The sequence below is a fragment of the Myotis brandtii genome, unplaced genomic scaffold (assembly GCF_000412655.1).
Source record: "Myotis brandtii unplaced genomic scaffold, ASM41265v1 scaffold604, whole genome shotgun sequence".
Classification (NCBI taxonomy): Eukaryota; Metazoa; Chordata; class Mammalia; order Chiroptera; family Vespertilionidae; genus Myotis; species Myotis brandtii.
The window spans coordinates 3,181,681-3,206,732 of NW_005370286.1; the positions used below are offsets into that span (position 1 = coordinate 3,181,681).

Consider the following 25,052-nt stretch of genomic DNA (forward strand, 5'->3'; position numbering starts at 1 on the left):
CAATACTTGGTATTCAATAGAAAAATACGACGCAGCACTTAAAAAGCATGAGATAAAGCTGATACGACAAAACATCCAAGACACCTTGTGAATGGGGAGGGAAAAGGCAGCAGAAAAGTATAGGGTGCTCCAGGATTTTGTGTATTAAGATATGTATGGATCTGTGTGTATTTGCAGGAACTTTCCTGGAAGAATATATGAAATGGAGGTTATTTCTGAAGAATAGGACTTTTTATAAACCCTTCTGGGTCCGTTTGAATTGTTCATCATATGCACAAGCCATTTGCAGAATTAAATAAGACACATCTTTTGACCAATTTCAGGAATATTTGACTATTCTCTGATTTTATTCTTAGCCCCCCTATATAATTTGGGGATCTGCATTTGGAAAACAATAAACAGAGAGCCGCAAGTAATCCACTTCCCCACTGAGGTGAGTGGTTCACCATCTGGCCAAGAATCGGAGTTGGGCTCCTCCATTTTCAAAACTGTCAGTTTCCCACTCGCACATCTGGCGTCCAGAACACGCGGGGCCCTTCCCGTGAGCGCACAGCATCCCTGCGACCCAGGCTGTCCCCGGAGATTGATGCCGCCGCTGCGGGAGGACGCCAGTGGGACATGCCCATCATGCTTCTGATGACACATTCCTACAGAGACCAGTCCAGGAGCTGCTTTTCACATTCTCTGCGTGCGTTGGACAGCCGAGTTCTAGATTCAGTTTCTTTATCAATTTGCTTTCTTTGCCTGAAATCTTAGCATCCAATTCAGTGTTCAGTTCATTACTGGGTGTTTAATAAGTATTTTTTAAAAATATATTTTATTGATTTTTTACAGAGGGGAGAGGGATAGAGAGTTAGAAACATCGATGAGATAGAAACATCGATCAGCTGCCTCCTGCACACTCCCTACTGGGGATGTGCCCGCAACCAAGGTACATGCCCTTGACTGGAATCGAACCTGGGACCCTTCAGTCCGCAGGCCGATGCTCTATTCACTGAGCCAAACCGGTTATGGCTTAATAAGTATTTTTATTGTTCTGGTTGTGACAAAAACATTTTTTGAAATTCTGTCTCTCCCTCTTTCCTTCTCTCTCTTTTTGTAGAAACCATTACATCAACATCAACTGTAAAGAAATGAACCAGCTTGATGGCACGCTGATGAGGATTTTTTCTGTCACGTAGGTAAGATGGAAACGTGTAAGGTATGCTATTATTCTTGCCAAAGATATTTAACTCGACTACTCATGAGAAAGCAATCAGACAAATCCAGAGTGTAGTGCATTCTAGTCAGTTATCTTTAAAAAATTCCATGTCCCGGCCGGTGTGGCTCAGTGGCTGAGTGGCTACTGCTGTCAGTCAAGAGAGGGCAAGCGACCTGGGAAGGACGGGGACGTAACCTAGGGATGTCCTCAACTGGGAATAATGACAAGGGGCACATGTCCAATCAGGAGGGACATGGTTCAATTCCCAGTCAGGGCACACACCCAGGTTGTGGGCTCGATCCCCAGTAGGGGGCGTGCAGGAGGTAGCTGATCAATGATTCTTTCTCATCATTGATGTTTCTATCTCTCTCTCCTTCTCCTTTCCTCTCTGAAATCAATGAAAATGTATTTAAAAAACAAAACAGAAACTTTAATATCATGAAAACCAATAAACACAAACAAAGTAGCTACAAATTAAAATAGTCTAAGGAGACATAACCAAATGTATCGCACAAATTCTGGATTCTGAATTTTTTTAAGCCAACAAAACAAAGATATTTGGGGGGTAATTGAGAAAATTGAATATGAAGTGGTTATTTCTGAAGAATTGGACTTTTTATAAACCCTTCTTGGTCCGTTTGAATTTTAAATAAAATTTATGTTAATTTTTCCAAGTATATAATAGAATGGCTGCATTATTAGGAAGTGCATGTTGAAGTATTTAGGAGTGAAGCATTTTAAAATCAGTTTGCAACTTATTCTAAAATGGCTCTGACATAGCTTGAAAGCTAAAGCAAATGTAGCATTAATTGTAAATCGAAGTGAAGGATATATGTGTATAGAGTGCATTGTTCTTTCAACTCTTCCATAAATTAGAAATTTTCAAGAGGAAAAAATGGAGAGAAAAGATCTGCCTTGACTTATTAAATCATAGGGTTCATAAACAGATATTTATAGCAAAAAAATTTTTTTAAGAAGAAAAAAGACTTTTTAGGTTGGATTCTCTTCCTTTTTGCCATCCCTCCTGATTGGACATGTGCCCCTTGTCATTATTCCCAGTTGAGGACATCCCTAGGTAACGTCCCCGTCCTTCCCAGGTCACTTGCCCTCTCTTGACTGACAGCAGGCAGCCTGATGGGCAGCGCCCGCCCCTGCCCCTCCCTCCTCCTACTCCGCTCGGGTTTCTGCAGCTCCTTGACCTGCCTCCTTTACACCTCGCTCTGGCGGGTGTGTTTCAATCAGGGTCCCAGGTGGCTTGTTTTTCTCAACCTTTGCCCCTGACCCCCCTTCTCTTTCACTCCCAGGTGTCTCTGCTTTCAGACCTCGCGGCCCACCCCCAAGCCTTTGTCTAATTAAACTGAAGTGGTGCCACCTGGCGAAGTCTTTCTTCCTGGGCCTCTTTGGCCCCCGCCCCCCCCCATTTTTCCCTCTGGGTCTGTCATGAGTCTCTTGTCAGCAGTATTGGCCTTTCCTGCCCTCCCTCGGAGCTGGGTCTGTGGCTCTCCAGGTGCCCAGCTCTTGGCTGTGATGGGAATGCCGATGGTCTGTTTCAGAACCTGGGAGGCCTGGTTGAGACCACCTCCAGCCTTTCCAGATCTAGCTTCCAAGGGGGTGTGCCCCTAGGTGCTGTCAGTCACCTGCTCTCCCTTCCCAGGAGCCTGTGTGGCAGGAAGAGTGCCTTTGCCTCTTCCTTCCTGCCACCCCCACCCCCCTGACCCCTACTCACCCTCATTTTTTGACCTTTTCACTTTCACGCTTTGAAATTTAATGCCAAAACCTCTCTTATCATTCCACCGGAATCCCTAGGACACCCCCAAACAACACCTAAAACAAATAAATTTTCAACAGTGGAGGCCACTGAACGATTTACGTTCTGGGTCCACTCAAGCAAGGAAGCTAATTTATGGATCGGCTCTTACCTGGATTTCACAGATTTGAGCCGTGATCTGCCCGTGGAGGTTGGATGATCAGTACAGTGACTAACGTGTACAATGTACTGGGAAGAGAAATGAAAGCTAGAAATTTCTTGGCACCAAGGGACAGCCATGCTTTGGGCTAGCTAGAGCATATTATTTGTAACTCATTGTGGGCTTTAGTTAAATACTCCAATAAAGTGGCATTACACATGGAATACAGGTAACCAAGGAACCTTCATACTACCTTCTTCTACTGACTCTTGAGTCTTCTTCCTTAATGTTAGCAACATTCGAGAAGCAGATATTAATAAAGATAGAGAATCCGAAAAATTTTAGTTCTAGCCCCACCCTAGTTATTGACGAGCTTTGTAATTTTGCTCAAGTTCCTAGACGTATTTGCCTTCGTTTCCCCATTTTGTAAAACGAAGAAGTGGGTCAGGGGCTGGCAGATTCAATGATCTCTAAAGTCTCCACTGGCCCTAAAACTTCATGACTCTAAAATACAGTGGCCTGGGCTTTTACCTTCTTCCCCCGTTTTCTAGAAAATGCCTTTTAAACGCTGAGAGGAGGTCTTTCTGTCTCTCATAAGTCCAGTAGCTCAGTTTTGAGTAGTGAGACCTGATCTGAACCCAGGGCCAGGATAACATAAAATGAATCGGATGAAAATCAAAGACCAGAGTGTGGGGGAGACACCTGCAGAGCGTCAACACCCAGGCATCTTCCTATTGATCTGATTCTCAGAGGAGCCCCTCCGCACACACCCCTGGACGCCCACGCCTGCACGGCTGAACCCTCCACCGCGGGGCCTGGTTTCATCACCTCTCCCTCGGTGTTTGATGATGGTGACTTTGATCTGAGCCCGAAAGCCCAAATCAAAGTGATCGTTTGTTTAATATTTGTCACACATCCGGAAATTCCGAAACCCCACACAGAATAGAAAGCACGATAATAAGGACTTTTCTTTCCAGCCAATTAAGGTCATTAAAGAACAGTGTCCTGATTCAAATAGTCGCCTAAGCTTAGAACTACTGAGTTGCCCCAGCAACAAGTCACAAAAAGAATATACCAAATCATGTCAGGGAACAGAAGAAAAATGCAGGCGCATAAGTCCGATCAAGTAATTCCTTTGACAGTAACATAATTTAATCTACATAGAAGAAAGATTTGCCAAACCGGTTTGGCTCAGTGGATAGACCGTCGGACTGCGGACTGAAGGGTCCCAGGTTCGATTCCGGTCGAGGGCATGTACCTTGGTTGCAGGCACATCCCCAGTAGGGAGTGTGCAGGAGGCAGCTGATTGATGTTTCTCACTCATCGATGTTTCTAACTCTCTACCCCTCTTCCTTCCTCTCTGTAAAAATAAATCAATAAAATATATTTTTAAAAAAAAAGAAGAAGAAGAAAGATTTAAAACATGGACCTAACCCAGCCAGTGTGGCCCAGTTGGTTGAGTGTCATCCTATGAACCAGACGGTCATAATTCCATTCCCGGTCAGGGCATGTGCCTGGGTTTCGGGCTCATCCCCAGTGTGGGGCGTGCAGGAGGCAACTGATCAGTTGATTCTCTCTCATCCTTGATGTTTCTGTCTTTCTCCCCATCTCCATTCCTCTCTGAACTCACTAAAAATATGTTTTAAAAAATGAAATATATCATGGATCTAAGTAATGACATGAATTTTAGTTAGAGCTATTCACCAACAGTTACACTCTGCTACCACAATAACAATAGAGTTGAAAGTCTCGCCCTGGTGAAGCCCATCACAGATAATAAAACATCATTTTGAAACCACGTTTCTCCCCCATTTTACTAAGCGTTCACTTCCCCAGCTCTAGGGCTCTACTTACCACCGTGCTTCCTGAAGGGAAAAGCATTTGGAACACATTCAACTTGTGCCTGACCCTCCCCTAGCAGAAGCTGACTGACGGGCAGGTTTGGGAAGGGAGCTGAGCATCCTTCCAGGCGGCCTATCCGCAGGATGCCTGCCTCCTGGGGTGTCACAGTCATGCAGTGGGCTCCTGGGCAGGCCCCACATCTGTAGGGGAGCCTCTAGTTGGCCAGAGCTGCCCCTGACAGAGGGACCAACCCCATCTAGCTCAGGATGAAGGATTGCGAAGCCCACTCTAGATACACCAGACAGCCATGCCCTCTAACTTAGCTCTCTCTTTAATAAAGTTGGTATTTTTGTCTGGAGACTCCTCCATGTGTCTCAGGTTGGGGAGAAAAGGGTGTCATTTATTGTGGCCCCTGCAGTTCCAAGAAGTCAATCAACAGGGACCTGTGGGCAGCCAGGCTCATTCCCAGGACCTGGGTTTATAAGGAAAGTTAAGGCGGGGTCTCTGTCCCGAGCAACCTGCAGTCTAGGCTTATGAAGTTCAATTGTATTCATTTTAATTGGGAGCAGAGCGCTCCCTCACTCTCCTTTTGATCCCTTTGGGTATTCGCTTTCTGTCCTATGAATAAATAGCGTGGCATTTCTAATACGAATGAAGGCAGAGCTATTTGGGTCCTCTTTGTATTACTGTTGGGTTTGAGCAGCTCACAGAGAACAAATTTGGTTGTGTTTATATTAAAACCTTCCTAACAAGGGAGGCAGGAGGATTAGATTCAATAAAAACAGGAGCAGCATTCTGAATGTGTTTAAACAAGTTTTCCCCACTGATAGAACTACCGAGTATCATTTTCAACTGGACTGACAGGGGGAAAAGCCATCCGTTCCCCTAAAGAATTTGCACAGGGCTCAAGGCAAGTTACAGCTGGATCCTCTTAAAGAAATCAATCTTTTCTAGTAAACGACTCGTGAGACCATTGAAATCTATGCAGCTTTCCAGTAACTTTATTCAATTAGAGGGATTTTCGATATTTTAGCAAATATTAAATTACCCATCATATTCTTGTGATGTCAGAAAACAAAACACACCACACACCCAACAGCCCGGGGGCCTCCGTAGCGGCTGAGCCCCTCCAGCCCACAGGCAGGCCTCTCTGTGGATTGACGGGAGTGACGTGGGAGCACTAAATGCTGACAAATTTGTTACCACCCACGATAATCACTCCTGCTTCTTCGGGGGGGGGGGGCGGTTGAGTACCTCCGTGTTAGGGGATTATATCATAGCACACTAGAAAGGAAGAAAATATCTTCTGTGATGATAAGGCCACAGCATTCAAGCCTGGAGCAGATAATCACCTTATTCTCTTGCTAGTCTACAGTGACCTCTGTGTCCAGAGGGTATTTCATCTCAAATCGAGACTGTGACTTTTTCTTCTCTTTTTTTAAAAAAATGTATTTTTATTGATATCACAGAGGAAGGGAGAGGAAGAGAGAGAGAGAAACATCAATGATGAGAGAGAATCATTGATTGGCTGCCTTCTGCACGCCCCCCGCTGGGATCGAACCTGCAAGGGTTCGAATCTGACCGGGAATCGAACCTTGACATCCTGGTTTGTAGGTTGATGCTCAACCACTGAGCCACACCGGCAAGGCACTTTTTTTTTTTAAGTCACTTGAGAAGGTTCATTTTGAAAACTGCTTGGATATCTATTTATACAACTTTTTTTGAAATTGACAACCTCACACTAGAAAGTATGTCTCGTTCCCACCCAAGAAGTATGTGCTAGTGATGAGATGGCTAAGCTGAACAAGGGAGGCACAGTGCCTAGAAAGGCAGTCCTCGCCCTCCTTGCCAGCAGGCGGAAGTCAGAATTTAGGAGGCATAAGTCTCAAAGCTTTGGGTCTGGTCTTTCGGTGTGTAATGAGTCGACTCTAACGTATGGAGAATCACCTACCTTTCAGGTCTGAGATGAACACCAAAGAGGTTTAAAAGTCTTTTGAGGTTTCCAAGAAAAAGGACTGTTCATTCTGGACTTACTCATGGGTTTCATAGAGCAATGGAGTGTCGCTTTCCACTAGGCTTTCCACTAAGAACAAAGTTGGATTTTGCCAAGTGTTGGGGCTGTAGGAATACAGGCATCTCCCAGCACTGCCGGTGGGACTGGCGAGCAGTGCTATGCTCGGAAGCATGTGTGCCTATGACTCCACATTCTGCCTTTCAACGTCTATCCCAAGCACATGCTCTGCAGGCTCCCGAAGGACTGGCACAAGGTTGTCTACTGCACGACTGTTTGTCATCGTTGGTCCTGGAAGCAACTTGGAAGTGTGGGCGGGCCAGACGTGGTGAGGCCATACCTTAGAACAGTGGTCGGCAAACTGCGGCTCGCGAGCCACATGCGGCTCTTTGGCCCCTTGAGCGTGGCTCTTCCACAAAATACCTTGTGCGGGCACGCATGTACAGTGCGATTGAAACTTTGTGGCCCATGCGCAGAAGTCGGTATTTTGTGGAAGAGCCACACTCAAGGGGCCAAAGAGCCGCATGTGGCTCGCGAGCCTCAGTTTGCCGACCACTGCCTTAGATGCTCAGCAGCGCTGGAAGCTGTGTGGCATACCTTAGGTGCTCGGCAGCAAGAGACATTGACTTCAAAACACGGTCTTGGGTTGGAAGGCTGAGGAGCAGCAGATTCAAGCAACAGCGGCCTCCTGATCTCCACACGCTCTGTCTGGGGAACAGTTACTGTGTGTGAAGCCTCCCTCCACCTGCCAGAAGAGCCACCACAGCTGTGAACAGCACCCACCAGAGGCCCTGCTATCAACGGAGGAGCCACTGCTACCACAACCGCCCAAGGAGCAACCACAGCCCGAGGAGCCACTGCCACCCAGGGAGCAGCCACTGAACGACTCAACAACTAGATATGTCAGTGAGATCAAACATGGGTAGACAAAGAAACCCCCAAAGGAAAGAGAAGGAGGACTCGCCAGAAAAGCAGCTAAGTGAGACAGCAGAGGCATGCATGACGGAAAAAGAATTCAGAATAAGGGTCCTAGAGTACATGCACCGGTCGGAGGAAAAAATCAATACCATATGCAAGAAGAAAGAAGAAACAGATGAAAAAATCAACAACTTAAGTAAGGCCCAAGAAGAAAGGAAGAGTGATATAGCTGCCATAAAAAACTCCATTGAAAGTATCAACAGTAGACTAGGAGAAGCGGAGGACCGAATTAGTGAATTAGAAGACAAGGAAGCAAAACACACCCAAACTATACTGCAAATGGAGAAAAAAATTAAAAGACAGGAGGAGAGCCTAAGGGAGCTTTGGGACAACATGAAACGAAACAACATACGAATAATAGGGGTGCCAGAACAACAGAAAGATGAACATGGATTAGAAAACCTATTCGAAGAAATAATATCAGAAAACTTCCCTGAGGTGGGGAAGAAAAAAGTCACACAAGCCCAGAGAGTCCCAAACAAGGTGAATCCGAAAAGACCCACACCAAGACACATCATAATTACCATGGCAAATGTTCAGGACAAAGAGAGAATCTTACAGGCTGCAAGAGAGAGACGGAAAGTTACATACAAGGGATCTCCCATTAGATTATCAAATGATTTCTCAACAGAAACACATCAGGCCAGAAAAGAATGGACAGAAATCTACAAAGTGATGCAAAGCAAAGGACTGAATCCAAGAATACTCTATCCAGCAAGGCTATCATTCAAAATTGAAGGGGAAATAAGAAGCTTCACAGACAAAAAAAGGCTAAGGGAGTTTATCACCACCAAGCCAGCCATGCAAGAAATGCTAAAGGGACTGGTGTAAAAAGAAGAAATAACAAGCTCAGAAAGAAAACAGCCACACACACAAAAAAAGAAATGGCTACAAACAAGTACCTTTCAATAATAACTTTAAATGTAAACGGACTAAATGCTCCAACCAAAAGACATCGAGTGGCTGAATGGATAAAAAAACATGACCCATACATCTGCTGTCTACAAGAGACCCACCTCATTAGAAGGGACTCACACAGACTGAAAGTGAAGGGATGGAAAAATATCTTTCACGCAAATGGAAAGGAAAAGAAAGCTGGGGTAGCAATACTTATATCGGACAAAATACATCTCAAAGTGAAGGCCATAACCAGAGATAAGGAAGGCCACTTCATAATACTAAAGGGATCAATACAACAAGAAGATATAACCCTGGTAAACATATATGCACCCAATGCAGGAGCACCCAAATTCATAAAAAAACTCCTGGAAGATATCAAAGGAGAGATCGACAACAATACAATCATAGTAGGGGACTTTAATACACCACTGACACCACTGGATAAGCCCGCTAGACAAACAATCAGCAAAGAAACAGCAATCCTAAATGACTCACTAGATCAGATGGACTTAATTGACATCTTCAGAACACTTCACCCCAAAGCCATGGAATATACATTCCTCTCAGGTGCTCATGGGACATATTCAAAAATAGACCACATATTGGGTCACAAGCAAAGTCTCCACAAATTCAAGAAGATTGAAATCATAAAAAGCTTCTTCTCAGACCACGATGGCATAATGTTAGAAATAAACTACAATAAAAACAACCCAAAATACTCAAACACTTGGAAGCTGAATAGCATGTTATTAAATATTGATTGGGTTACCAATGACATCAAAGAAGAAATTAAAAACATCCTGGACACTAATGACAATGAAAACACAACAATCCAAAACCTATGGGACACAATGAAAGCAGTCCTGAGAGGGAAGTTTATAGCTCTACAGGCCTACCTCAAAAAACAAGAAAAAATGGTAGTAAATCATCTAACTCTACAACTCAAAGAATTAGAAAGAGAGCAACAAGAAAACCCCAGAGTGAGCAGAAGGAAGGAGATAATAAAGATTAGAGCAGAAATAAATGACATAGAGACCAAAAAAACAATACAGAAAATCAATGAAACCAAGAGCTGGTTCTTTGAAAGGATAAACAAGATCGACAAACCTCTAGCCAGGCTCACCAAGAAGCAAAGAGAGAGGACCCAAATAAACCAAATCAGAAACGATAGAGGCGAAATAACAACAGACCCCACAGAAATACAAATGATTGTTAAACAATACTATGGACAGCTCTACTCCAACAAACTAGACAACCTGGAGGAAATGGACAAATTCCTAGGAAAATACAACATTCCAAAACTCAATCAGGAAGAATCTAAAAATCTCAATAGGCCAATAACTATGGAAGAAATTGAAGCAGTCATCAAAAAGCTCCCAGCAAACAAAAGCCCAGGACCAGATGGCTTCTCAGGGGAGTTTTACCAAACTTTCAAGGAAGAACTAAAACCTATCCTCCTCAGACTACTACAAAAAATTCAGGAGGAAGGAACACTTCCAAGCTCATTCTATGAAGCCAGCATCACCCTAATACCAAAACCAGGTAAAGACAACACAATGAAAGAGAATTACAGGCCAATATCCCTCATGAACATAGATGCCAAAATCCTCAACAAAATCTTAGCAAATCGGATCCAACAGTACATCAGAAAGATCATACACCATGACCAAGTAGGATTTATCCCAGGAATGCAAGGATGGTACAACATCCGTAAATCAATAAACGTAATACATCACATAAACAAATTGAAAGAAAAAAACCACATGGTCATATCAATTGATGCAGAAAAAGCATTCGACAAAATCCAACACCCATTTTTGATAAAAACTCTCAGCAAGGTGGGAATAGAAGGATCATACCTCAACATAATAAAAGCCATATATGACAAACCCACAGCCAACATCATACTCAATGGACAAAAACTAACACCATTTCCCCTAAGAACAGGAACAAGACAGGGATGCCCACTCTCGCCACTCCTCTTCAACATAGTCCTGGAAGTATTAGCCATTGCAATTAGACAAGAAGAAGAAATAAAAGGCATCCAAATTGGAAAAGAGGAAGTAAAACTGTCCTTATTTGCAGACGACATGATATTATACATACAAAACCCTAGAGACTCCATCAAAAAACTACTAGACTTAATACATGAATTTGGCAATGTAGCAGGATACAAAATTAACCCCAAGAAATCTGAGGCATTTCTATACACCAATAGTGAACTTTCAGAAAGAGAGATTATAAAAACAATCCCATTTACCATCGCACCAAAAAAATTAAGATACCTAGGAATAAACTTAACTAAAGAGGTAAAAGACCTCTACTCAGAAAACTACAGGACGTTAAAAAAAGAGATAGAGGAAGACATAAAGAGATGGAAGAACATACCATGTTCTTGGATTGGTAGAATCAACATCATTAAAATGTCCATACTACCCAAAGCAATCTATAAATTCAACGCACTTCCCATTAAAATACCAATGGCCTACTTCAAAGATCTAGAACGAACTCTCCAAAAATTCATCTGGAATAAAAAAAGACCCCGAATAGCTGCAGCGATCCTGAGAAAGAACAAAGTAGGTGGGATCTCAATGCCAGATATCAAGCTGTATTACAAAGCCACTGTTCTCAAAACTGCCTGGTACTGGCACAAGAACAGACATATAGATCAGTGGAATAGAATAGAGAGTCCAGAAATTAGCCCGAACCAATATGCTCAATTAATATTTGACAAAGGAGGCAAGAACATACAATGGAGCCAAGATAGTCTCTTCAATAAATGGTGTTGGGAAAATTGGACAGATATATGCAAGAAAATGAAACTAGACCACCAACTTACACCATACACAAGAATAAACTCAAAATGGATAAAGGACTTAAATGTACGACAGGAAACCATAAAAATTCTAGAAGAATCCAAAGGCAACAAAATCTCAGACATATGCCAAAGCAATTTCTTCACTGATACAGCTCCTAGGGCAGTTGAAACTAAAGAGAAAATGAACAAATGGGACTACATCAAAATAAAAAGCTTCTGCACAGCAAAAGAAACCATCAACAAAACAACAAGAAAACCCACTGCGTGGGAAAACATATTTGCCAACGTCATATCTGATAAGGGCCTAATCTCCAAAATTTATAGGGAACTCATACAACTTAACAAAAAGAAGATAAACAATCCAATCAAAAAATGGGCAAAGGATCTAAATAGACACCTTTCAAAAGAGGACATTCAGAAAGCCAAGAGACATATGAAAACATGCTCAAAGTCACTAATCATCCGAGAGATGCAAATCAAAACAACAATGAGGTACCATCTCACACCTGTCAGAATGGCTATCATCAACAAATCAACAAACGACAAGTGCTGGAGAGGATGTGGAGAAAAAGGAACACTTGTGCACTGCTGGTGGGAATGCAGACTGGTGCAGCCAGGGGGGAAAGACACATATGTAATACCCTTTGTAATACTTATAATATTTTTTTAAAAAGAATAAACAAAAAAAAAAGAAAAAAAAAACAAAAAACACGGTCTTGACCAAAAAAGCAAGGAACAGAATAAGATCTATATGACAGTGCCAATTATGTAACTTAACAACATACAGAAACATAAGAAAACACACAAAAAACAGTCGATCAAAGTGGTTGCATATGATGGGATGGGTGTTGGAAGTAGAGAATGAGGAATAAATGATGTAATTAAAAAATACAAGACAGAGGACCACGCATAAAACAATAGTGTATGGAATACTAGTGCACTATGAACTGAATATGATGACCTCAAATCTCTGCATTTTAAAGTACCATCCCTCCCCAAAATATGTAACACACGTGTGCACACGTGTGTGCACACAGATGAGATTGTATGGTGGTGACATGTGGACCAAATTAGGACATAAAAATGTTATATTTTGCTTGGCCCAAGCAGTATATACATTCGCTTGAAGAACTTCCTATAGCATTACAAGTACATTACAAGCCAGTACAAAGTCGTTGCGTCATAGATCCTCCATAGCAAGCCCTTGATGAATGTGTTCTTTAAAGTGAATTTGTAATTAAACTAATTCTCCCTCGACCACAGATTCAACCCAACAACCCCACATCCATCAGGAAATGACAAGACCATTTCAAAAGCAAGACTGACTATTGGATCCTAAATTCTATGCCATCACTGCTCAGGGAGAGCATGTCTTTTGCTGTCTTAAAAGCCACAGTTAAATAGGGCAGGAATTTAGCGAGTTCTCTTTATTTTTATTTGAGGGTATGCAAATAGGCACCAGCCACTCCTGGGAAATTGATGTCATTGAACATCTGTGCTCACCTTCCTTTTAAAAATAAGCAAGCAAATCAGACTCTGAACACAAAACTCTTCGCCTTGATGATTTTCTCCATCTCTTAGATCCTCCTTCGCTGACCTTGCCGTTGGATGTGTCAGTTACATTTATCAGGATCCCAGTGCAGGTTTATTATTTATTTGACTTTTGCTTTTTTAAATGACCCTTTGATTGTCCAAAGTGTCTCTCTCTGTAGTCTTTGCTTCGGCCCAGTGCTCTCAGCTTCTTCCTGGCACCCCCTTGCCGGGGATTATTCTGTTTTCTATTTCACTAGCCTCAGTCTTTACTTTTCTTCCCTCCTGACCTTCTGACCTGAACTTCCTGCTCCTGTGGGTTCCCCTTTATGCCACTCTTCATCCTTGCTTCCCTCCTGTTTTATTTTGCGCGTGGTTTCATCATCTGGAAAGGTGGCAAGGTGGTGTTTGCATTACTCAACACCTCGTCTCTTCTGCACCGTCAGCTGAATTTCATCACATTAAGGTCTAATTACTGGGCAAAATGGATTATGATTACATACTCGACTGCTTTGGTCTGTGAAGTGTACTTTCTGTAAGTGAGAACTTGCCACGTTACCTTGAAGTTGTTTAAGAAAAGAGGATGCTTGAGCTAAAATAATACATGTCTATTCATTTGTTAATACTTATTGAGCTTCCGTGATATGCTAGGCACTGTGCTAATTATTGAGGATAAATAGATGAATAAAATAAACACAGGCCCTGCCCTTAAGGAACGTAGAGTGTAGGTGGGGACACAGACATTAACAGGCAGACATACTGCTATACACTTCAACATTGTGCTGAGTGAGCGGAGGAAACAAACCAAGAGCCATGGCGGAGAATAACTCAGGGGACCACTTGGGTGGTTGGTAGAGTTGCCAGATTTTGCAAATAAAACTGCAGGAAAGGAAAAAGAGAAAAGAAAAAGAATAACTATTTTTGAATGGAGAACTTGGGTAGACAGTAAGGCCATTCCTGAGATGGGTGACTGAGAGGAACAGTGAGGGGTGGGTGGGGTGAAATGGTTAGAGTTCAGAATCAGAAGGATTGAAGTTATGCCAATTGTGAGACATTCATTGACCCCCACCACTGAACATGCACTGAACTTCATGGTTCGCAAATAGCCACGCGCTCTCTCCCCTACCACGTTGTCTCATTTGACATGGCACTTCCTTAATTTGGGTGTTATTTAATTTCTACAGCTCTAAGGTGGCAATATTATGCTCCTCACTTGGCATCTTGCTTGGACTCCATTGACTTGTGCCCTGCATGTCGTATGACACCTTAGTTTTATGCTGCATATAACATGGGTGTTTTCTTTCTTCTGCAAAGCCAGTTTATCATGGCCTTCTGTTACATAGATCAGAATCCAGCCAGTCCTCCTGTCTCATGGTGCCATCTGACACTGGATTTCAGAGAAACCAGCCAGTTGATGCGTTTGGGGAGATATTGGGCACCTAGCACCCTTGGCCTGGTGTCATAAACCCCTAGCATAATGAAAGGTTGCCTGAGAGAGACCTAAGCCTGACCAAGGGACCAAAAATATAAACCTTCCATAGATGAGTGGCCAAGGTTATAGAATCTGGCATCAAGAGACCTGGGATCAAGCCCAGGCTTCCATGCTAGCTAGTTGAGTGACCTTGAACTCATGACAAACTCTCCAAGCCTCATTTCCCCCACAGTGTTTCTGTATGACTTGAGCAATTTTACATTTAATGGTTTAGAATAGAGCCTAGCACGTAGTGTCCCCTGATTGTTGGCCTTTCTTATCGTTTTTTATCATCAGTCACATGACCAAGGGAAGTTATTGAGCTGGTTAGCCACCCCCCCTCCCCCAAATTTGAGTGAAAGCAATAAGGCATGAGAATTCTGAATGATGGGGAAGACAAGGTAGTGGTTAAAAACAGACTTGGGAGCCAACGGCTTGGATTTGAATCCTGACTCTGATGCTTACTAGCCCTGTAGCCTTGAGCAGTCACTGAGTTTTTCTTCTGTGTTGCTAATTTGAATTCTTAAATTATGGAGTTTCTTGCTAATGATTCTATCAAAGTTTTTTCATGGAGCACTTACGTTTTAAATGTCCCTATACTCTTTCCAGATCTTGGCTTGTTACTAATTACTGGTGTTTTCATTTTACAGATTCCGTGTCCTCTTGACTCTTCATTAATATGAACCCTTCTGAAGTTTTCTTGCATAAATCTGGATTAGAGGGAGGACTGATGTCTTCCAACCCAGCAGCCTTCGGGAGTAACCTCAGCTTTCAGCCTTTCTGTTGGAGCTATTGCCCTTGAAGGAACCCTGCCCAAGAGGAGCCCTTGACCTTCAAACTGGAGATTATCAATGGAGACACGGTAAGGCTCATCAGTTCCTTTCTGCTCATGCTGCTCTCTCACAAGAAGTGCTGTTAGAGGTGAGGCTTGTCTTTCTCCTTCAGTCAGTCTCAGTAGCCTCCACGTGAAAGAGGCCTGGAGGTGTTTGGTAAGGGATTGGCACCCTTAGTTCCATAAGCAGGTTTGCCTTTGTTCATATTTTTGGATGATTGGAGTTGGGAGGGAGAGGTTAGACATCTGTACGCATTTCATTCAGAGGAGGAGGCCTACCCCTAACATCCTAAGTATCAGTAGTTCATTCTTTCTTTTATTTATAAAGCATTTATTGAACACTTAGTATATATTGGGCCCTATGCTTTTCCCTATGGAGACATAAGTTAACAGGAAAGATATGGTCTTTGCCTAATGCAGCTCACCCCCATAGATTTCTTATGTCTTTCCCCAGCCTCTTAGATAAACTCATTGCACTTGGTGGACAATCAACAAAATCGTTTGATCATGATGAGATGCCATCTATGTGGCTGCTTTTCCTTCTGTGTTGGTCATACTGTGTTTCATTAAGCTCAGAACCGTCTCCAGTGTCCACCTGATCCCTTTGTCTGAACGGCCCACACAGTTTTTCAGTGACTTCATTGCTGTGTTGGGATGTCAGCTCATCTGAGCGTCTAAGTTTTTCATTCAAGCCAACTGAGTAGCCAGGTCCAATGTACCCAAAGAAAGTTCCAGAAGATATGTTCCATCCACTGGAAGTCCTGATGTGGCAGTTTAATGGCCATCTGTCATTAAGGAGGTTTTCCCTAAACAGTGGTAGTGATGTGCCCGATGACACCAGCATTGCTTGGAGCTCGTGTCCCCAACAGTATCAACGATGAACATGGAGGGAGGACAGCATGACTCTGAACAAACAAATCCAGTGGCATTGAGCCAGGCCACCGAGGCAGGCCACGTGTAGATTGTGCTGCTGAGCATCTGAAAGCGTGTTGCTGGTGGACGGGAAGCTGATTGTTGCTGGAACCTGGGCTTCTTTCTGTAACAAACTGGGGCGGGGGAAATTACCTCCCCGTAATATTGAATCTTACCTACATAATTCTTCTACAGGCCCTGTGGACTTGCCTGTGCTTTTCATGCTTCTTAATTTCTTAAGCCAGAACTGTAGGACTGGGGCTAACGTAGGTGACGTTTCTGAAGGAAACAGACCCGTTATTGGTCCCAGGTGGCACTGAAGCTTTTGATCCTAATACAACCATTTTTAAAGCAATGCCTGGGACTTGTAAAACCGGTCATTTTATTACAGAAATACATTATACTTTTGGTTAGAAAATGCCCCTTTGGGAGCTGCCACCTGATTGGCCGATGATGCAGTCAGCTTTCGCAATCACTTTCTAACCAAATATTATATTAGGTTTTTAAAAACAGCTTCTCTCGTGTGGCTCAGGGAGAGAAAGTCATTCTTTATGAAGAGCAACATACAAATGAGCACACTTGGGCAAGACAGTTCTTCAGCAAAGCCACAGTCTATTTTAAATGACATTGGAACAGAAATTTGCTGGTTCGTAAATTATTATTAACGGTTCTGCCAATGCTTTGCAATGATCACTTGTTTATTATCTCATCATCTCGTTTGATCCTCATAACAGCCATTTGGGATGGAGAGGGCACGAGTCATCGTGCCTGCTGGTCAGATGAAGGAATAAGGTTCTGGGAACAGAACTGATCAGGTCTGGGATGGCTAGAGGCAGGGGTCTAGAATTGGTGACATTCACTCAAATGACCTTTCTGGGCCATTTGGTCTTTGTTCTTTCCAATGCCAACAAGCCATAACTCTGGGAGCATCCTGAGAGGAGTCTTATGGTCCAAGGATTGGTGGATGCGTTGAGTTGGCCCCTTCTGGGAAAGGATGAAGCATTAGGTGGTGATCTAGGCAAAGAGACCATTCCATTTTCTCTTATTTGTTTTGCCAGCTGATGAGAAAGTAAACACACCCTATCACCTGTGATTTTGCTTATGAAGGACTCACCCTTTTTAGTGACCAGCCCTACTCGGTCCTCATCGTTTCCAGTGGAAATAATTCCGTTAAGAGCCACCCTTCTCTGGGAGCGCACCTTTATGGAGCAGACCAGAGGGAAAAGTAATTGAATTTAATAAAAGCTGTTCTCAATATAAAGCCACAGGGAAATACATTTAACTTCAAAGCCAAGATGCATGGTTCCTAAATATAATTAATTGCCTGGCTGTTTCTTCCATCAACTCTCAATTTGACAGTAAAGAAGTAAATTCTTTGGCACTTTTTGTTTTATAAAAACACGAATTCTCCATTGATAGCTATGGATAGATCGATACAAGTCATTCTCAGAAATGAGATGCTTTAGATTTAGCAAAGTTGCTACAGCTATCACTTTTTGCTCCATCTGTGCAGGAGAGCCTAGAACTAGGTGCAGGCAATCTTTTCTTTCTTGCTTTCTTTCTTTTTTTACTTATTAAATATATTTTATTGATTGCAGAGAGGAAAGGAGAGGGAGAGAGAGATAGAAACATCAATGATGAGAGAGAATCATTTGATCAGCTGCCTCCTGCATGCCTCCTACTGGGGATCAAGCCCACAACCCTGGCATGTGCCCTGAACCAGGAATCGAACCATGACCTCCTGGTTCATAGGTCAACGCTCAACCACTGAGCCATGCTGGCCGGGCAGCACAGGTAATCTTAACAGAATTGTCCAAGGGGAGACTTTCTGCCCCTTGACCTCCTCCCCACCTCCTTTTTAAAACTTTCCTTCAAAAGAAGAAAGAAATCTTTGGGGACATTCTCTAAGCAAGCCCAGTAAGAGAATACGTGTGTTTTGGGTGCCCTTGTTTGCAAGTGCTAAGGATTAATTCCACACAGATTTCGAAGGGAGGAAAGTTGCTTATCCTTGTCTGAAGCGCGCTGAGGGGCGGATGCCTCTCACCAGCAGGTTAAGAACGTGTGCGTGTGGGCTGTTTCCAGGGAGGGCAGGACCCACAGGTGCCACCACGCTGGCCGGAGGGACTTGGCTCCTTCCCAGGCGACAGGCCACTGTTGTCTAAGGACAGGCCCCTTTCCACTCCCTGCACTTCCTAAGGGAAGGTTGGTTGCTTTCTTCAGTCTGTGAAGTTGCATGAGGAGAGACGGTGTCATTTAAGAAGGAGACGTTGATGCCAGAAAGGAAGCTAAAGACCTTCTGCCCCAAATTCTCGTCAACAAAGAAAAAGCACATCAGTCAAGACCGGAAGTGTGCAAAACCACGTCTGTACCTTTAGCATCACAAGTCATTACGAGAGATGATGTGGCACCAAAAGGCAGCTTCACGCTCAACTGCTTGCATTTAGAAGTGTCTCTACAAAAAAAATAGCAGACGGTTGTAAAGGAGAGATAGTCACATAGGCATGAGCAAATCTATTAAAAAATTTAGCACTATTAAACTTCCAACAAAATTTGAGAGAAAAAAGTTATATGCATGAAAATCTCGATTGCAGGGTTTTCCACACTGGTAAAATACTACAGTCATTCAAAGGTCCAAAAGAAAGGTATTGTTTAGATGAATCACCGTACATTTATTTGGTCATATAATAATGCAGTTATTATTTTGTTGCCTATAAAGGCTGGGCGGAATATGGAAAAGTGTTTATGACATAATATAAAATTTAAAAACAAGTGTGTGCATATATGGTTGTAACTATGTAAAAAAGTTTAAGAGAAAAGACTAGAAGTAACTATAAAAAGAAGACAATATTAGTAGGATAGTGAAATTACAGTTTAAAACGTTTCCTATACTTTATTCCATGGCATGACTTCTTTAATGTCTATAATGAAAAAAAAAACATAATAGAAAAGTCAGAGCTGCCCTTAAGCATTTCTTTGCTTCTCATCAAGATCTTTTGCTTTAGGTGCTCTTCGTCTGACTTTGGGACTTCAGCCACCAGCCCCGAGAGCAGGAGGGTCTGGGTATGATTGGAAAAGCATTGCTTTCTCCATCTGCCCTGCGAGCCAGACAGACCCCTTCATTTCCTTCTGCTCACAGCTCTGCGTTCTCCGAATCATCTACTCCTCAGCTGGCCAGATGGATCAGCCATGACGCGGGGCCTCCCCTGGGTTCCATGAAGAGCCGGGCTGTTTGAACGGGGCCTGAGGCTGTTGACTGCTTCCTGATGACTCAGTGTCCATACGGGGAATTTGTGGTGAGCAGTTAGGAGCTTGGGGGACTGCTGACCATGGGGATTAGCCAGTCTACCCACCTTCCCTGAACATCAGCGCCCCAGATAACATTTGGGAATGATCTAGGTGCCCTTGGCCGGAGAGAGTGCTGACAGTGCCCGCAGGAGGCTGTGTCTCCATCAGATTGGAAGTCAGTGAGTCCCCGGCATGAGCCTTGTGTAGCCTGGAAAGGACTGGCTGGGGGCCCCCTCGGAGTCTGAGCGGAGGACTGGTCCTCTGGTTTGGCCCACGCCACTTGGCAAGCACATCAGGAGGAGGCTGACCTGGTCCTTAGGCCCACACACCGGGCGAGATCTTGCACAACAGGGAAGGGGGGCTGTGAGACCTGGACCGTGTCCACCTGCCCACTCAGGCCTTCCTGCCTCCCTCCCTCCCACCGCACAGAGCTTTGCTCAGTTTACCCAACGTGCCAGCTACATGTCCGTCTCGAGGCATTTCTTCTCTAATTCTCGGAAGAAACTTCCTTCCCCTGTTCACTTTTCCAGCCCCCTTTCATCCTTTTTAACTCAAAGAGCCACCTGAGAGGGGCTTTCTCCATCCCCCAACTGAAAGTGTATTTTTCCCCCATTTGGTTATTCTCTATTTTCACATCTTTTATGTTTCTTTCCAAGTTGTTGGCCGTAGAAAGTGTCATTTTTTAATTTTCTGCTTGCTTATCTGTTTTCTTCTTGGTCTTCCCTGCTGGATTGTAAGGTAGCCAAGGTCTGGGACTGTGTTGATCTTGCTCACCATCAGATACCAGCAACCAGGGCAGTGCTTGGCACCTAGCAGGGGTAGGGGCTCAGTGACTACTTGCTGAGGGAGGGAGTGAGCTGAGCCACTGCAGCCGTCTCTAAATCAGAGCCATTCCCTACATATTCTCCTATGGCCTGCTTGACTCACGCAATATTGTTTCTAGGGTTGATGGAGATGTGGCATTACTTTTCATTGCTGCATGGTATTCCACTGAAGAACTATCTTACCATTTATAAACTGTACTGTTCTTGGGGTTTCAGGCATTTCTAAATTTTGTTCCATAAACAACGCTGTTGTGAACATTTTGTCCATGTCTCCTGGGGTGCACATGCCAGTGTTTCTCTAGAAGAGAAATTTGGGTCATGTTCATGCGATCCATATTCAAATGAAAGCATAGGAGTAAATTAATTAAAGCAGCGGAGGGGCTCCCTGACATATAAGTTGCGGTGAACAGTCATTTGACACAGACACACAACATCACTAACTCCTCTTCTTCAACACCAGCTGCCTACCCACCATAAGGCAAGAGTCACCATTGGCCCAGTCAGGAGCCATGGAGGGCCTAGCATTTCCTGAGCTGTGGAGTATGTCACCTCCTTCCTTAGTGGCAAACAGGCTCAAGTTTTGAACAACCTTTGGGAGCAGGATTAAGGGAACACCCATTTACTGAGTACCTAACTAGTAGGCAAATTGTCAGGCATTTGACATGTAGGATTTTGGTATCTCATTTCATCTCTACAGATACTCTTTGACATGGAGAGTGTTGTCCCCATTTTGCAGGCGGGCAAACTGAGGCTCATGGAGGTTGAGAAATTTGTTCAAGGTCACTGTCCGGGGTGGTGAAGGTGTGATTCCAGTCTTGCCTCATTATTCCTTCTCACAGGTTGGCACATGCTAGTTCTCTGCAAATCTGTGTGTATGTGTGGAGGGAGGAAGGAAGACATGGAATGGGTGACTGCTTAAAACAAAAGCAAAACTCTGGCAGGTTCACATGCTTAGTCTTAATGAGCTGCTAGCTCTGCCTGCCCCACTGCACCCTGGTCCTGATCCTTGTAGCGGAGCTGAAGAATAGACTGAAATCACCAGGGGTCTTTGCTGCAGGGGGTGGCCAGGGCTTTGCATGGCCTCTTGTCCTGGGTGAACCGCCATGTTTCTGACCTTGAGAATGACCTAAAGTGAAGCACCAGCCGGCAGGTAAGGACATGGCACTGGCCCATCCTGTGCTTGCTCAGGAAGCCCCCGGCCTGAGGCCAGCCCCCTGTTTTCCGCTGCAGGATTTCAAAGAGACGTGTACAGAGGGATCCCTAATCCCCCCCAAGCCCTAGGGAGGAGGTGGTATTACCTCCAGGTTGGGGTGGGGAGGGGCTGATTCACTGTGGAAGTCATAAATCAGGGGGCTGGGTAGCCTGGGGCGGCGGAGAAATCCTCAGTGCTGGGAACCAAAATGCAAAAATGCTGCCGGGTCCAGCTGGGGCCCGGGTCAGGGCAGGATGCTGGGACTCGCCTGAAGCCATTGGAAGCGGGAATGAGGTCCAGTCCCGGGCCCAGGTGTCCTCCCGCTTTGGTCCTTGAAAACCCATCCGAAGGGTTGCAAGTCCTCGCTCAGAGCTCAGCCCGCAGCCCCTGTAGTCAATTAGGAAAAACAAACTGGGATTGTTGTGATCGATGATGTTGATGCTGCCATGGAGGGAGACAGCATAGCCCTTAAAAGACAAGCTCACTTTGGAACATTGATTTACTGCAGGGGCTCGGTAACCGGCCTACATTGCTACTTGAAAGCATGACAGCGTTCAATAATAATAAATATGTGTGTGTGTGTGTATGGGGTGTTGCTATATATTGGGTGTCTCCAAAAATGTATACATACACTTTGAATAATTATAAAGGTAGTGTTTATTAAAATAACTTCATTTTCCAAATTGAGCTATCAGCTGTTCAAGTGTGTATACATTTGAGGGGGCACCCTGTATATATATATATGTCCATATATATTTGTAGTATGTTATTTAACATTTTTGGTGTTTTTATTCCTGAGTGAGGTAAATTTCAGCTTCTAACCTTGGCCGCTTTGGGTTACACAGTGCCGTTCTTGTCACTTTATATGCAATGGGGGTTAATATATTTTATGTGCCATATTTTTATATAAGGATATGTATATATATATAGTTATGTAATTACCTTTATAATTTATATATAAATTTATGACATAATTATATATAAATTACTATATATTATATGTACTTTAATAGTTACATATGAGTATATAAATATAATATTTTAAATTTTATATATTTACACTTACGTAATCTCTATATAAGTGCCTAAGTGCAATATTAAAAATTTAAATACATTTATACACATTTAAATACATACTTAATGTGGAATATGAATGAGTACGCCTCGGCGTGGAAATTGGGGGGAGGGGCGATCAATATCAATACAAAGCTGAGTGAGGAAAAACACAAGGGCGTGGGCTTCCCAGTCCTGCGCACAATGACACCCAGTCCCCCGGGACTCCGAGCGCTCCTCGCTCTCCTGGCTGCACAGGGGCCTTACACGTCCAGGGAAGCTGTGGGCTTGTTAACCTAGAAGGCCGTGCAGATGGACCAACCGAAGCTTTAGTCATTATACTTAATTGGGCGAGCGGCCCTCGGAGCTGTCTATAAACTGTGTGCTCACAGTGAGGTAATTAATAACGCCACTTCCTTTTGGGAGACGTATCATTAGCCATTATTTCTAGAAACATGACATTGATCTCTTTATTCAGAGAGGTAATTGCAGGTTTCTGGAAAGAGTGTATGGTTTACCCAACAATTCCCCACAAATGACATCATCACTGAGAAGTAAGACCCACAGAATCTGTCATTTTGAATCCATAGTTGGATTTTGTTCCCTAGGTGGTAAAAGAAGACTCTCGAAAGAAAAAGCAAAAAAAAGAACTACTTGGGTATGGAAATTAGAGTGAAAGATAAAATTTGGTGTGTGTGTGTGTGTGTGTGTGTGTGTTTTAAAGACATTAGTGATTTCAAGGCTGGTTAAGGGGGTGGAGTTTGTGCTTGTTAGTCCTATAGCAAAAAGTGAAACAACATAAGGATTAAAAAATGTTGTGTTTTTTTTTTTAACTTTTACAACTGCCTTCAGGTAATAGTTTTCTCATTGTGTCTTACAACATGCTCACAAATGAATTCGATTTCAGCATTAGCATGAGAAAACCCATGAGTTCCAAAATCCAATTCTTCACATTAAAAGGAAGCAGGGAAGTGCAGCCCAGGACTTGACATTTGGCACTGATTGGATTCTATACTGTGGAGCAAGAATCAAAGGGGAATTTCAGAGTAATTTTTGCGAAAGCCTCCAGCTGACTTACCCTCAACAATCGTACCTTCAGTGTTCACATTAAATTGAAAAAAAAAAAATCTGAATCGCCACATTTCCCTGTTTTTTAGGGACTTTATAGGGTAATGGTAGGATTGAAAAAAGAAACAAGACCTTTATTCATTTGGGTTATTTTCCAGTTTCAAATCCTTGCCTGGGTTTTGGAACAACCTGAGTCCATTAGAGAAAGGAGTTTCACAGAGGAGAACAAGGTAGCTTATTTAAATCAACTGCAAGAGAATCTACTTCCAAACTCTTTTGTCAACTTCACACTGGGAACCTCTCAAATGTTGATGAATTTTTTCAAACCGTGATTTTTCCAAAGCATCTTTCTTTCTAGAAACCTGTTTGGCACCAGGTTTGTAGAAACCTGCTTTTGGGGGTGTAGAGTTTTTCAATGGAAACCATAGAACCTCTAAACTTGCCATAAACCAACACATCTCAAGTATTTTAGAGGGACACCAGATGTGCCAGGGGCTGGAGGTGAAATTGGAATGTGATTCATTTTCTGTTCCTCTTGGAAACTCGCTGTGCATGTTGGGACAGTAAAGGCCCTGAGAAGTCCTGTAGTGAAGGAAGCTGCTCTGCTTTGCTTACCTGGATGATGTTTCTTAAAGCTCTTTACTCTTTCACTTTTCTGTATATTTTTAAATGTTTATATTAATGCGTTAGAGCAAAAACAATTTTACTTTTATTTTGCACAATACCAGTGAACATGTTGCAGAGTTAGCATTTCTTAAAACCCACAGGGGAACACATTCTCCTAAGTGACTTTATTGACTCTATTTGTTGAGTTTCTCTTCTTTTCGGATCAATAAGAGAATTACCTGAATATGGATCTACTGATTAAATACAGAACTTTGCATTTAAGAGCCATTGAACGTTTCAGATGTGAATTCATTTCTCGGATATACAATAATTCTCATCGTTAGTCAAAGCTGGGGAGATGATATTGACAAGCCTGGATTTGCATTCGGCCTGAAAGCAGAAGGGAAGAGATGTTTTTCATTACAGAGTTTTAATCAGCAGGACATTGAAGTTTCCCCAAATAAATTCCAAAATTCTAAGAGGAACTTGCTGAAAGGTAATGTCTCTTCTATATTTCAGGTTCAGATAAATGATGGAATTAAAAATGATGTAAAAATGCCTACGTAATTATTTTAAAGATAATCCTAAAATGTCATTTAATGTCTCGGCACCAGGTGGGTAG

General features: G+C 43.2%; 1 long non-coding RNA gene across 2 annotated transcripts in view; it reads left to right on the forward strand.

Annotated features, from left to right (window-relative positions):
- The first annotated feature begins 1,105 nt into the window (after positions 1 to 1,105).
- The window catches only part of LOC102239349, a 28,969-nt gene continuing 5,022 nt past the window's right edge, over positions 1,106 to 25,052 (forward strand). Inside the window, exons 1-3 of one of the 2 annotated variants that reach the window (XR_001364703.1) lie at positions 1,106 to 1,181; positions 15,309 to 15,520; positions 19,405 to 19,695. This is a non-coding gene — a long non-coding RNA (uncharacterized LOC102239349). Of the gene's footprint in view, positions 1,182 to 15,308; positions 15,521 to 19,404; positions 22,260 to 25,052 lie in introns of those variants that run through there. The other variant, XR_314344.2, reaches the window with a different exon arrangement.